The sequence below is a fragment of the Oryctolagus cuniculus genome, chromosome 10 (genome assembly GCF_051225735.1).
Source record: "Oryctolagus cuniculus isolate XC-2025 breed Fujian yellow rabbit chromosome 10, ASM5122573v1, whole genome shotgun sequence".
Lineage (NCBI taxonomy): Eukaryota > Metazoa > Chordata > Mammalia > Lagomorpha > Leporidae > Oryctolagus > Oryctolagus cuniculus.
In genome coordinates this window covers 59,031,809-59,045,326 of record NC_142876.1, presented here as the reverse complement: position 1 = coordinate 59,045,326, position 13,518 = coordinate 59,031,809, and the positions used below count along the sequence as shown (strand labels likewise).

The 13,518-nt window shown below is 38.2% G+C and overlaps 1 pseudogene; it reads right to left on the bottom strand.

Annotated features, from left to right (window-relative positions):
- Positions 1 to 8,318: 8,318 nt before the first annotated feature.
- Positions 8,319 to 8,409, bottom strand: LOC127492514 (U2 spliceosomal RNA; annotated as a pseudogene).
- Positions 8,410 to 13,518: the final 5,109 nt, after the last annotated feature.

Below are 13,518 nucleotides of genomic sequence, written 5' to 3'. Positions count from 1 at the left end.
TTATCCCTAAATATTTGATTTTGTAAACTGTGTTTTGATCAGAAAATATGGAATGTATCATGCTTATCATTAATTTGTTAAGGCTTGCTTTATAACTTGGCATTTGGTAACTTTTAGTATATATTGCATGTGTGCTGAAAAACTTATAGTCTCTAGTTTTTGAGTATAATGTTAAATATACTCTTCTGAATAAGCTAATTAATAGCATTATCCAATCCTTATAGATTTTATTGTTTTTGATTGAGACACGTCTAATCATTTTCTTTCATGTAGTTGGAATATATATATATCTCCCTTGAAGAGCTGTCAATATTTGGATGATATAATTTGATAAAATTTTATTAAATACATAAATATTTAAAACTATTTTTCCCAATCAGTTGACTCTTTAATGCAATAGCAGTTATTTTTCTTATTATAGTAGTGCTTATCTCCAAATCCATTTTATACAGTATTCACAATGAAGCATCAGTTTTCTTCTGGTTTTTATTTGTCTGTTTTTTTAAATATAAATTCCCATGTCTACAGGTGACGGGCTCTCATCAATGACTTATAGCTGAATTTTCAAAGAGCATGGAGAGATAGTTTTGTTTTTCAACAGAAATGCTTGTGTTTTTATAATTACTGATATACTTGGATTTTTTTTTGCATTACAATTTATACTTCCTATCTTTGACTCTTCAAAAATTTCATATTTATATCTTTTCTTTCTTTCATTTGGATTGTCTCATTGCTTTGATTTGTTTGTTAAGGATTAAATTTTTTTTTCTGTGAACATTATATTGTAGCTATCAGTTTAAAATCATTTTTTCATCTAAGGCTTCTGTAAATATCATGTTTGTACTCTGTGTCATACAATCTCACCAAAAATTAATTATGTAAATTGATTATATAAGTATTTTCTTTGTAAGAAAATCTCTGGTTTTCATAGATTTTGTCTTTCAACAGTTTAGGAAATTATTTGCTTTGTTTTGACTATTTTCTGTTATATCTTTGAAATTCTCTAATTGGATATAATAGTGCTTCTTACTTCATCCTAACCTCTTTCATGTTTTCCACATATTTGCATCTTTCATCTACTTTCACGATAATCTTTTAAAAATCTATTTAATTTATTTTCTAATTCACTGAGCTTTTCTTCAGCTACATCTAATTTCCCCCTTAGTAACCAAGTTCTAAAGTTTAATTATTTTATTTTTCATTTGAAAAAATATTTCAATATTTCAAATTTTGCTGTTTAATTTCTATACTTTCTTATCCCTTGCTCACGTTTCAATAACTATTTTACAGAAACATATGAAACATATTCATTTTACATACTTTTTCTGATAACGTATAATATCTGAAATATTTGCTGATATCTTGTTTTTGCTAGCTGTTACTAATTTCAGCCTACATGTTCACCTATATCACAGTTTTCTTCTATGGATTGTGTTTATAGAATGTCAGCTGTAATAATTCTTTAAAGACTAGATACAATTACAACCTTAGAGGCTTCTATCAGTTGCCTGCAAAGTGAATTCTATTTACAAATCGTCATTGACTGCATAATAATTCACATAAAAATGCAGATTATGACTACTAAATTTTGTTTATTGATCAAGAAGCTTTAGAGAGGTAAGTTTACTTTCTGACCCTTCTGCTTAGAAAAATTGGTTCATACTCATTCATCTTCTACAATTTTTATCAACTTTATGTAGAAGTCTTCTATTAGACTTCTCATTTTGAGTAGTCCTTGATTTTATTTTCTATTTCCTATGTTATATGGTGGCATCAAAAGAAAAGCTAAAAATCATCATTGTTGAGTAGCAGTTTCCTGGGGTAAACCTGATTTCATGCCTGTTTTATTTCCCAGGTGTTTTCTGGGCATTTATAGCTTTTGGGCATTCTTTACTGTATTACTCCCTCAGGCAATCATTTTAAAAGATATTTCAACACATTATTGTCTTTAGTTATTTTTAAATGACATATGAGCTGTTTATTCCTAGAATTGAAATTTCTTTACAGAATTCTTTGGGTTTTGCATTAATCAATGGCCAATTGTGTTAGGACTCACCCTGATGTACTATGACATGACAAAGACAGATGATTAACTCATTGACTGGTAGTCTTCAAAATCAGTTGGGTAGTGATCCAGATATTTCATTAGAGCAAAAGTATCCTCAAGGAGGATAGTATAAGATTGAAGGAGTGACATGTATACATTAAAAATGAGATAATGGCCTCAATAATTACATTGTGGGACAATCCATTTGGCTGCATTTATTTTTATTTTTTAAAATATTTATTTATTTATTTGAAAGTCAGAGTTACACAGGGAGAGGAGAGGCAGAAAGAGAGAGAGAGGTCTTTCATCCAATAATTCAATCCCCAGATGGCCACAACAGTCGGAGCTGGGCCTATCCGAAGCCAGGAACCAGGAGCTTCTTCCAGGTCTCCCATATGGATGCAGGGGCCAAGGACCTGACCCATCTTCTACTGCTTTCCCAGGCCATAGCAGAGAGCTGGATCAGAAGAGGAGCAGCCGGGACTAGAACCGGTGTCCATATGGGATGCCAGCGCTTCAGGCCAGGGCATTAACCCACTGCGCCACAGCGCCGGCCCCACATGTATTTTTATTTTTATATATGCATTAAAGTATTCTTTGAGTACATATTCATAGATTTGACATGTAGCTTTCACCTATAACCATGCTTATATAATACTGACTACAAGGTATCTGGAAAACCTTTGTTTTTTGATAATATTGTGACCCAAGAAAAATCTGAGATTTCTCCCTGCAGATTCCCCAAATTAATCTATAATATTATTTTGATACTGTAATTGGTTCTTAGGAGAATTCTGTGTTGTTTACAAAACCCAAACCAAAAGTCAGTGAATTTTGAATGGGGACAGGAAGTAAGCAGAAAGTGCTTATGGACTGCAAATATAAAAGATTCTCTGTTAATACTGTTAGAGTGTCACTACTACCTCATTACCATGAGTCAAATGTTAATGCTTGTGTCTACCAAGGGAACTCGCTCTTGCTCTTGTCCTTGTTTACTCTCTTTAGGTTAATTATTTTCAAATACAGAATCTACAATAGATCTTTTCCAGCAGCCCTGGGGTTAGACCCAGCTGTGGAAACATTCCCAGAAAACTGGAAAGCACTTTGGGAGATATGCTAGATATCATAATATCAGAGTAATGGTTAGGACATTTTCTACATTGAAAATGTTATTTTTCCTATTTTCATAGAAATGATTATCAACCTCTAAATTTACACATGGCATTATTGGAGATTATAAGTATAAAGTTACAATTGTGGGGTGATTATAATCAATTTTGAAAATGGTAGGATAAAATTATATGTAAATATATTATTTTGTAATAATACATTATTTTGTAATAAAGTTAAAAAATGAAAACATTCTTTTAATTGTAAATATTAACTAATTTCATGACACAATTTTAGGGTTGCTGTTATATTTAAGTGAATGGAAAATCCAAGACATGAAAAAATGGTGTACATCATTGAAATACCTCTAGAGTTAGAGCAGAAAATCTGGATTCTCATCCTGGCTCTGCAATGTGTTGATGCTGTAATCTTGAATAAGTCATTAATCCCTCTAAATTTAAATTTTCATTCATAAAGATGAAGTTAATACTGGTCATACGGTAAGTTAAAACATGAATCTGGGAAAATTACATTCATTCAACAACTTACTCTGCTACCAACAAGCCTTGGGTTTTAGGTTTCTAGTGCCTCAGAACAGGGTAGTTGTGGCGAAAATGCAAAGAAGGTGAGAAAATACTCAATAAAGGCAGTATTCCTTGCACTTACAAGAGACTTGAAAGAAAATGTTCCGGATCAACACTCTCTGATCTTGTTCCATAAGGTTAAACATACCTGGCCTGGGGAATGTAGAGGCAAGTTGGAGGTCCTTAAGTGATACTTTAGTCAGTGTTCTGTCAAACAGGCCTGGCTCCCACCTTGAGCACATTTGAGGAGAATGGTGGAACTGTGTGATGAGTTTATTAAGTAAAGATCAGATAGGAGTCTTCTGTCACTTTTTGAGGGACAACTTGAAAAAACAGGTGCCTTCACACATTAAAAGAACTCAGGAAATGGTAAAGTACATAATACGCATTTTTAAGAAACTTATTTATTTAATTATTTGAAAGGCAGAGTTAGAGAGAGAGAAAGAGATTTCCCACCTACTGGTTCACTCCCTAAATGGCAGCAACAGCCTCCTGGGCCATCTGAAGCCAGGAGCCAGGAGCTTCTTCTGGGTCTCCTATGAGAGTGCAGGGGCCCAAGGACTTGGGCCATCCTCCACTGCTTTCTGGGGCCATTAGCAGGGAACAGGATTGGAAGTGGAGCAGTGGGGACTGGAATCGGCTCCCATATAGGATGCCGGCACTGCTTCATGTTTACTCTCATTTTGTTGCAATTCCTTGAATTGCTCTCAGATTCAACCAGTTGATTCATGAAATTGCCTCTATTATCTAGAATGGAATGGTCTGTCACAAGTCCCTTTGTATCTTCAACATTGAGGGTCAGGCAGTAAGGAAACCGGTACTTGATCAGGTTTGGAACAATAAGAGTGCAGGGGCAGATGGCCTTTCCCATGGTAGAGCACCCAATATGGGAAAAAAAAAAAAAAGCTTAACACTGAGCTCCATCTAAATGCCATGCTATTCATTCAGCTTTATTCAGTCTTCGTGAAATATTTTGATTCAAACACTAAGCTGTTGACAAAGTGCATTAACATCTCAGCAATGTTTTCCTGCTTCTACCTTTGGCTCGCTACAGCAACCAATCTTTTTTAAAAACATGAAAAATCATGTTGTTCCTGTTCTCACAACCCTCCAATGGCTTCTCATCCTTTGAGAATAAAAATCAAAGTTCTTTTGTCACCTACAAAAGTCTTTATGGTTTGGAAGGCTGCTGCCTCTCTAATCTCATTTCCCATCCTCTTTCTTGCTGTCTCTTGCTGGCTGCTTTCCAATGCCTATGTTGCCATTCTGTTCCTGTCTCAGAGGCCTTGGACTTTTCTTCTCCCTCATCGAATTCTCTTTCTCCATGTGGCCACAAAGCTCACTCTTGCATTTTATCCAGGTCTCAGCTCAGACATTGCGCTGTCAGAGTCCTCTCCCAACATCCTCTCCGAACAGCACTGCTCACAATCGTTGAACTTTCTGTTCCATGCCCTCTGGTTAATTTTTTTCAAAGCGTTTTTATCCTTACACACTAACAAAATCTAGATTCTCAGGGTGCAAAGTGTCCCGTCCCGTGGGACAGCAACTGGGGCCGAGCACCTAGAAGGAGAAATGAAAGGGACAGGAGACACAAAGATGGCAGCAAGACAGGTGCTGATCAAGCTGCGACTTTATTTTTCAACCACACACTTATATATCATAGAGGCAGGGTGTTGGGCGGGGGAAGGAAGGGGAGTTTATCTTGTAGCTGCAATGCTTGTGCAAGTAGGGGAAAGGTTACAAGGTCTTAAGGCATGAGGTCACACAAGGTTGCATTATCAGTACCATCTGGTCTGGCCTGTCTAGCCCTGTCTTTCCACTAAGAGGTCACATGCTGTGTGGTCCCCGACAGCACAGTAATTAGTTTATTCTGTTCCCTGCTTCTCTGCATCTCCAGGACCTGGAATTGTTTCTGGCTTATAGAAGCCACACAATACAAATTTTTCTTGATTGAATGAGTGGACTGCCCATTATGTGACAGCAAATTTTCTAGCCATCACACACACACACACACACACACACACACAGAGTACTAAAAAAAGTTCATGAGAAAATTGAATTATAATATCTTTGATGCAAAAAAAGTTTGAAATCCATGTATAGATTTTTCATACTACATATTTTCCATTAACTTTGGGAAGACTCTCCTCATATAATATGTTATTTACAACTATTCATCAAATGTGATTGTGCCTGCTTCCTGGTTAATGAAACAGAAGCACTAAAACCATTTGGTGGAAGGACCTGATCTGGCTACAGATAGATTGTTTGTAACCACTATGTCAGGCTATGAAAACCACACCTATCTGTAATTCTCTTATATTCCTATAAATCATAAGATTTCCTTCAGGTCATAATGTTTCTATTAGTTCATAAAATTATTGAATCCAGAAACTGTATCCTGCTTATTCACTTAACAAATAATTATTGAGTGTCTACTTTTCTATCATTGGAATAGAATAATGAACAAACCAGCCAAGGTTTCTGTTCAGATGGAATCTGTAACTCAGGGTTCTTTATATTTAGGCTTTATTTGCAGTAGTTTTCATCTTGCTGGCCCATAGAACACACATACAGGATGCACGTTGAATAAATGGTAAAAGAATGAGCCCTTCTTACACCCAGATTGTATTGTCAGTCGGGAGAGCTGCTCTTCTAATAAAAAGAGAGATAAACTTTATTTACATGAAGGTGAATCTATGAAATTGTATGACAAGTTTGAGATGAAATTAACAAGTTTTCTTTATTATTCTACTTCTTCCTTCTAAATTGAGGATCTATGCCTCATTGGTATGGTCTATGAATAGATATTCTACTTGACTTTTTTATGAATGACCAATCACTACACCACAGGAGACTTGACTATAAATAAAGATTAACTTCAAAATTGCATCAGTAGTTCAAGCATCTTATGGTGTACTAAAAAATAGATTAAAGTAATTATCATCACTGTGCCATTTTAAGCTATAAGATAAATGGACACACTGTCATTTTGATAGATAATACTGGTGTGAGGAAGGTGCATATTTTAATTTTATCCTTAGGAGTTGTAAACCCACATCCATTTAAAGTATTCTGGGATGATACAGTAGGCTTGTTGTTTGCCAGGAGAAAATCATTATAATCTCTTTTAATAAAATTGCTGACAGCTACTGCTCAGCAACCCTTCTTAAGTAACAGATCTGTGGCTTCAACACAGGTTTATAATCGATTATCAGCATTTACCAGTCTTATTAACCATAAAATTGTATTGAAAATAGTTCCAAGTTGTAGGTTTAAGATATTGGGAGACAATGCATGTCTGCAATAAATAGTCCTCTTACCAGGAAATACCCAAAGCAAATGTATTGAGAAGCTTAATGCATTTGCCGTCAGGACTAAAATAGCTTCTATTTCAATTTGTACATCAGTTTAAATACGGACATGAGTTTTTGCCTGGAAAGAACTTTGAAACATCATCTAGTCTGTTCCTTTATTTCTAGAAAGAACTGTGGTGGTCACCACTTTGGTACCAGGAAATTAATTTTATTTTTTAAGTTCCCAAAGAAGAAGAAATGTCACAACTTTCTGGATCTATAAATTACTGGACTAAGTAAAACAAGACCACTTTATTTATTTATTTATTTATTTTTTACTAAATCCTTGAGGATTGGGTCAGATGGGGAACCAGCAATCCTCTCCCCATGGAAGGCTGCCCTGCCTCCAGAACTAGACTACTGAGCTTCCATGACCCAGAGTATTTCTTGTCCTGTGCATCTTCTTCAGCCACAACTTTGCTCTTGTCATATGGAATGTACGCAACAGTTCCAAAACATTAACCTCACTTCATAACTACCCTTCCTGGAGTCATGGTTGTCATTGAGTAATCAAATAGGTTGGATTCTTTAAGAAGTAGCCTCTGAGATTCTGAGAATTATATGCAGAAAGTTTAGTAGGGAGTTGCTATTTGGGATCAATACCAGTGAGCCAAAGAGAAGTTGAACAGTATACAGCTGCAAACAGCTTCTTGACTTATTCTACAGGTTGCTTTGGAGCTGTAATGGACAAGCAATGTTACCCTGAATGCAGAGAATGAGAATCAGCATTTTACCTATTTATGTACCAATTATTTGGTGTGGTCTTGTCCTGGAAGGGGAATAAATGTTGGGAAAGCCAGTTCCCTTTCACAGGGTTTAATTTTTGGACAAGTTGCAATGATCATTAGCTACCAATATTTCTTGAAAGTGTGGTAATGAGTGTGTAGGTTCTAAAGGGAGGTGTGGTGGCATATCCAGTATCTACCAAAAAGAAGTATTTGTGGAATGGATTAAATGCTACATTTTGTAAAGGTAGGTGCTTCCAGCATGAAAGAGAGGAGGTAAGAAATGATGAAATAATTTTAAAAATATTATAGTTAGAAAGGGGGAGTAGAGAGAAAGAATCTGCTTCTAGTGATACAGACGAAGAATTTAAATTTTGTGATTTCTACACACCTGATAGTAGAGGAAGAATCAAGAATATTAATAACAAGGGTCACGTTGGAGAAATTTTAAAATGTTTCTATTATTTGTAACTGACCATGCTAGTGTCTATTTATGATATGATGACCTGTTTTTTTAAAATATTTGTTTATTTATTTGAGAATTAGAGTTATTACACTTGATCTTAGCCAAAAGGCTGAGAAGCGATGAGAATTAGAGTTACAGAGAGAGGAACAGACAGAGAGAGAGGTCTTCCATCAGCTGGTACACTCCCTAAATGGCCACAATAGCTAGAACTGAACCAATCTGAAGCCAGGAGCCAGGAGCTTCTAAATATAGATTTAGATGGAGAATCTACTCCTTCTTTAATCTCTGCCTGTTTATTCTCCTCTTGGTACTGGGTAGGATTTGTAAACTCCTTCTTTCTGTTGTCTCTCTATTACTCAGGCAATAAACACTTTCAGAAGAGAGAGTTCTGTATCTCTTTGAATACCCACTCGTTGATGTTGTGTCTGACAAGTGCTGGTTACTCAAAAGTATCTTTTCAATAGAAATGGGGGTATGACTGTTTGCAGGAGGCAATGTGGGAAGGTAGCAAATAAGTGACAGAAAAATGGTTGCATTAGTTCTTGGTGAGTTGCCAAGAGATGATCCTTCCCTTCACTCTCTGGGATGTCTTTCAGGTAGGTAGAACAAGACTTCAAGTTAAAGAAGCATGTAATAATTGAATAGGACTCCAGTAACTAGGGAGGATTGAGGGGATACTATAATTTACCAGACTGTAATACTCAAGAGCAAGAAAAAGGGGATATGTAAAGCAATTTTAGAAAGTCATTACCAAGGCTTTTCTAGCAGGGGCAGAGGGCTCATGTAGGTAGAGGGGAAGGCAGATGAGTGTCAGATTGAGAGGATTTTGAACACCTGGATAAGCAATTCAATCTTTTTTTTTTTTTTTTTTTGACAGGCAGAGTGGACAGTGAGAGAGAGAGACAGAGAGAAAGGTCTTCCTTTGCTGTTGGTTCACCCTCCAATGGCCGCCGCGGCTGGCGCGCTGCGGCCGGCGCACCGCGCTGATCCGATGGCAGGAGCCAGGAGCCAGGTGCTTTTCCTGGTCTCCCATGGGGTGCAGGGCCCAAGCACCTGGGCCATCCTCCACTGCACTCCCTGGCCACAGCAGAGAACTGGCCTGGAAGAGGGGCAACCTGGACAGAATCCGGTGCCCCAACCGGGACTAGAACCTGGTGTGCCGGCGCCGCTAGGCAGAGGATTAGCCTAGTGAGCCGCGGCGCCGGCCAAGCAATTCAATATTAGCTATTTTAGCTAAAGCTTTTCTAATATGGCCATGTTCCCAAAGTCTCCTTTAAAGACTAACAGGGTGATTCATCAGGTGAACAAAAGGGCTGAGTGATCTGGGATGTCAGAGATATCAGTGAGGCAATTATTGTCATTACTTGGCATAAGGTGGGAGAGAAATCATCTTAAGTGAAGAGTGTGATAGATAGTATAAAGGACAGGGAGAGAAGGGTACGCTGATTATCCAGATAGGTCAAGTATGGGGTGGATTAGAAATGGAACATGGCAGGATGCAGCAGGCAGTGTGGGCTGGTAGTGAGTAGGTGACAGGAAGAGAGAATCATCTTCTGGCAGGACACCAGCAGGCACCATCTGGGAGGTCTACTTTCAGGTGGATGTAACAAGAATTCACAGGACTTGGCGGCAGGTAATAGGTAGAGTCCAGCAAGCCAGCTGCCAGTGGAAAAATTTGGCAGAAATGACAAACCAACCATAATATCAAGATTTAGGAGATAGATTCTAGTCCTTTGGAATATCAGAGACAACAAGATAGAGATAGATTCTAGTCCTTTGGAATATCAGAGACAAGATAGAGATCTTAGATTTAGATCTTGGATCTAGGATTCCAATACCAGACAAAGCATCAAGATGGTGAGTCAGTTACTGAAATTTGTCTACCAGAGCTGAGGTGATCACAGTAAGTAGCATTAAATGTGTAAGCTTTGTCCTTAACCATTGCAAAGAAGGAGGCACAAGGTCATATGGCTAGACAGTGATTAAGCCAGACATTGAACACAAAACTTCTTTACTTTGATTCACCTGTCCCCAGTAAATCATCTTCTTTTGCACTCAAAGGAGCTAGATAAAAGGGGAAATAAATGATAAAGTATTGGCAGCACACAAAATACTTTCTACTTCATTAATATGTGTCAAATGTAATAATATTCATAGATTTCATGAATGTAAATGAATTTAACTGTGGGGAGCAACTCGGACTAGACTAAGTTACTGGAATTAAGACTTATTCTATGCATCTGCTCTCCCACAATATGGCGCTGGGAGAGGAGGAAACAGCTTCTACACAGCTGCCTCCAGTTCAACCAATAAACAGCAGGACCTGCTCCTGATTGCAGGAGAGCAGCATACTCGGCGTGTGGGTAGCAGAGTTGGGATTGGCGGAAGAGGACTATAAAGGAGGAGAGAGACAACATGCACCAGGAACATCTATCTGAAGGAACACCTGAGCAACCCCTGAGAGAGCCGGCCGGCGGTGTGCTGCTCCCCCGCGGAAGTGGGGAAAGTGGCAGGGGGAACCGCCCTTCCACGGAGGTGGAAGGGACTGTAGCCAACCCGGGAAGAACCAGCAGCAAACCCGGGGAGGGCTGAGCAGACAAAAGAACAGCGCAGGGTCTAGTGTCGCTCCTCCACGAAGAGGGGGAGCGACATAATGGTGCCGTGACTCGGATAGGAAACCTAGGCAGGGTCTAGTGTCGTTCCTCCACGAAGAGGGGGAACGACATTTAACTCTTGTATGAACAGCAACTCCTTCCTTGGCTTTTCGGTGTATTTTTTCTTAAGAATACCTGGAATGCCAGCAGAATTATCTGGATGCTAGAATGATCTCTTCTCTTTGGACTCTTTTAGCAGTAACAATACTCCCTTAAGACATGGACTGTAATTTACAAAGATTCATACACATACAACCTAAACAAAAGCAAGCCTAATCTTTATTCCTACTCTTCTCTTAAATGGGAGCTGTTTTCATTAAAAGTGTAACAAATAAGTAGGATAAGACTGTGTAAACATTTTTCTTTTAACACATTTTAAAACTTTTCATAGTTCTCTAAATATATGCCTATTAGGTTCAGCCTCAATATTTTCTTGGAAATTGTCATGTAAAACATACACACACTCAGATTATCTTGTTTTTAAAAGCATAAGTTAGAGTTACTTCGACTGTTAGACTGATCTCAATTAATTTGTAGTCATTAAGTCCTATATTTCAGGTGCTGTGCCAAACACTGACTGTATATAATAATCAGCAAAGTAGGTGTGGCTCTGTCCTGAAAAAGGTTATGTCATGCTAGGGAATTAGTAAGCAAATGAATAAAAAATAGATTCAGGGCTATGAACAAAATGAATGAGTTTTTATACTAGGAAATGGAGTTTTCTACTGGTCAGAGAATTTTTCTGTAAGTGTGTATCACTTGAACTGGGACATGAAAGAAGAAATACTGAAGGGTTGGGGAAAGATATTCCAGAAAGAGAATAACTAGTGGAAGAATGAGTCAGAGAAGGGCATGGCACTGGGAAGCCAAAAGAAACTCCTGTGTCAGGCACTTAGTGGGTGTGCTGGGAAAGGAGCCAAGTGCTATTCAGAGCCCTATAAGGTAGGAGTCACCACTGGAATTTCAAGTGGTGTTGGAGTCCACTGAAGGAAATGCAGAACATGAAGAATCATAGTGTTACCTTGAGGAAAGCCTCCAAAGACCCAATGAACCCCAAGAAATGGGTGCTGAACTGGACAAAACACTCTAGAAGTTCAGTGAAGCTTTGTGAACTTTCTGACTCCTTGGCAACATTGCCCTGGCAGAGTCCAATGTCCCGTCCATGGCCTCCTCAGTAGCCTCAGTGAGCTTGAATCAGGTGTCTTCTGCTACTCCTGCTGGCCAGGGAGATCAAGACAGGAACTTATCTTATTTTGCGTTCAGCAAGGGGGCTCAGGAGCAAACCCAAACATATACAAAATTTAGAAATGAATTGCCTTATAGAATTTCTCCTTCATAAAGAAAGAATTTGTGGTGTCCCCATAAGGAATATTTGTATGAGCTGTGTATGGGGTCGGGGAATTGCACCTCCTCCTCAAACAGATCTTTAAAACGATTCTGGAATTTACTAAAAGTATTTTTCCTGTGCTAATATCTGGATTGCCAGCATTGCCATTTAGATTTTTAAGGAGATTTCACTCAGATTTTAAAGGTGGTTTGAGAATGACAGTAGCAGCCAGAACAATGCTACCCTTGAATACTTTTTTTTTCCTTTCAGGTTCCCATAAACAAGCAGACTCTGGAATTGTTCAGAACGTATAAATCAGTGCAGGATCTCCCTTGTGCATCAGCTTATCCCGAGCAGCTCAAAAAGATTTGTAACTATGGAAACCGAAGTACAGAAATAATTTGTGGGCTCTTTTAAAAAGAGTAACTAAAGTATTAATCTTATTGTTTAGGTGATTTGTACACGCTATCTAACTGAACAGGATAGCGAATAGCTTTTTATAGTCTCTGTTGAAAGATTAACTGAACAGAATGACCATTAATTTTTGTTAATGACTGGGCAGATTCAGAAGTATTTAACGCATGTCCAACTATTAAAACCTCTGTCTGTAGAGAAACGAAATGGTGTAGATGAAAGAAATAACGCTACATTTGCACTAGGAATTCAAATCTCCTTACTTCTTGTTAGCTCTTTGTATTCTCAAAACAACGAACAAGAGCAAAATCCTCACATCTTTTGCCTTCGCCACAAACCAATTCTAAACTGGCTGATTAAAGTTTTTTCTCAAGTGTTTTCAGTAAGGGTTTAAGCAGGCAATGAATCAGTCTGTCATTTAGAAAGAAAAGAACCAAAGATGAAGGAAGAGGGGAGAGAGTGAATTAAAATCTCCTGGGGGGTGTAGTAGGTAGTTTGTGGCATGGATCCCAGTGAATCCATCCTCTTGGGACTCACATATGTGTGTAATCTCCCCCCCTGAGTGCACTCTCAATATTGTGACTTGCTTGTGAAATACGGAATGGGGAAAAGTGATGAGATGTCATTTTAGTGATGATGTTATAAGAGATGATGACTTCCATCTGCTAGCACTCTTTCTCTTTCACTGGACTCTCTCTTGCCCTCTCACTTCCTCCCTTTGAAGGAACCAACTGCCCTATTTTGAGATGCTCTCTGGAGAAGTTTATATGGCGAGGACCCTCCTGAGCAACTGAGCCCTAAGTGCAAGAGCACTCAGAAAATAACTCCTGCTGAC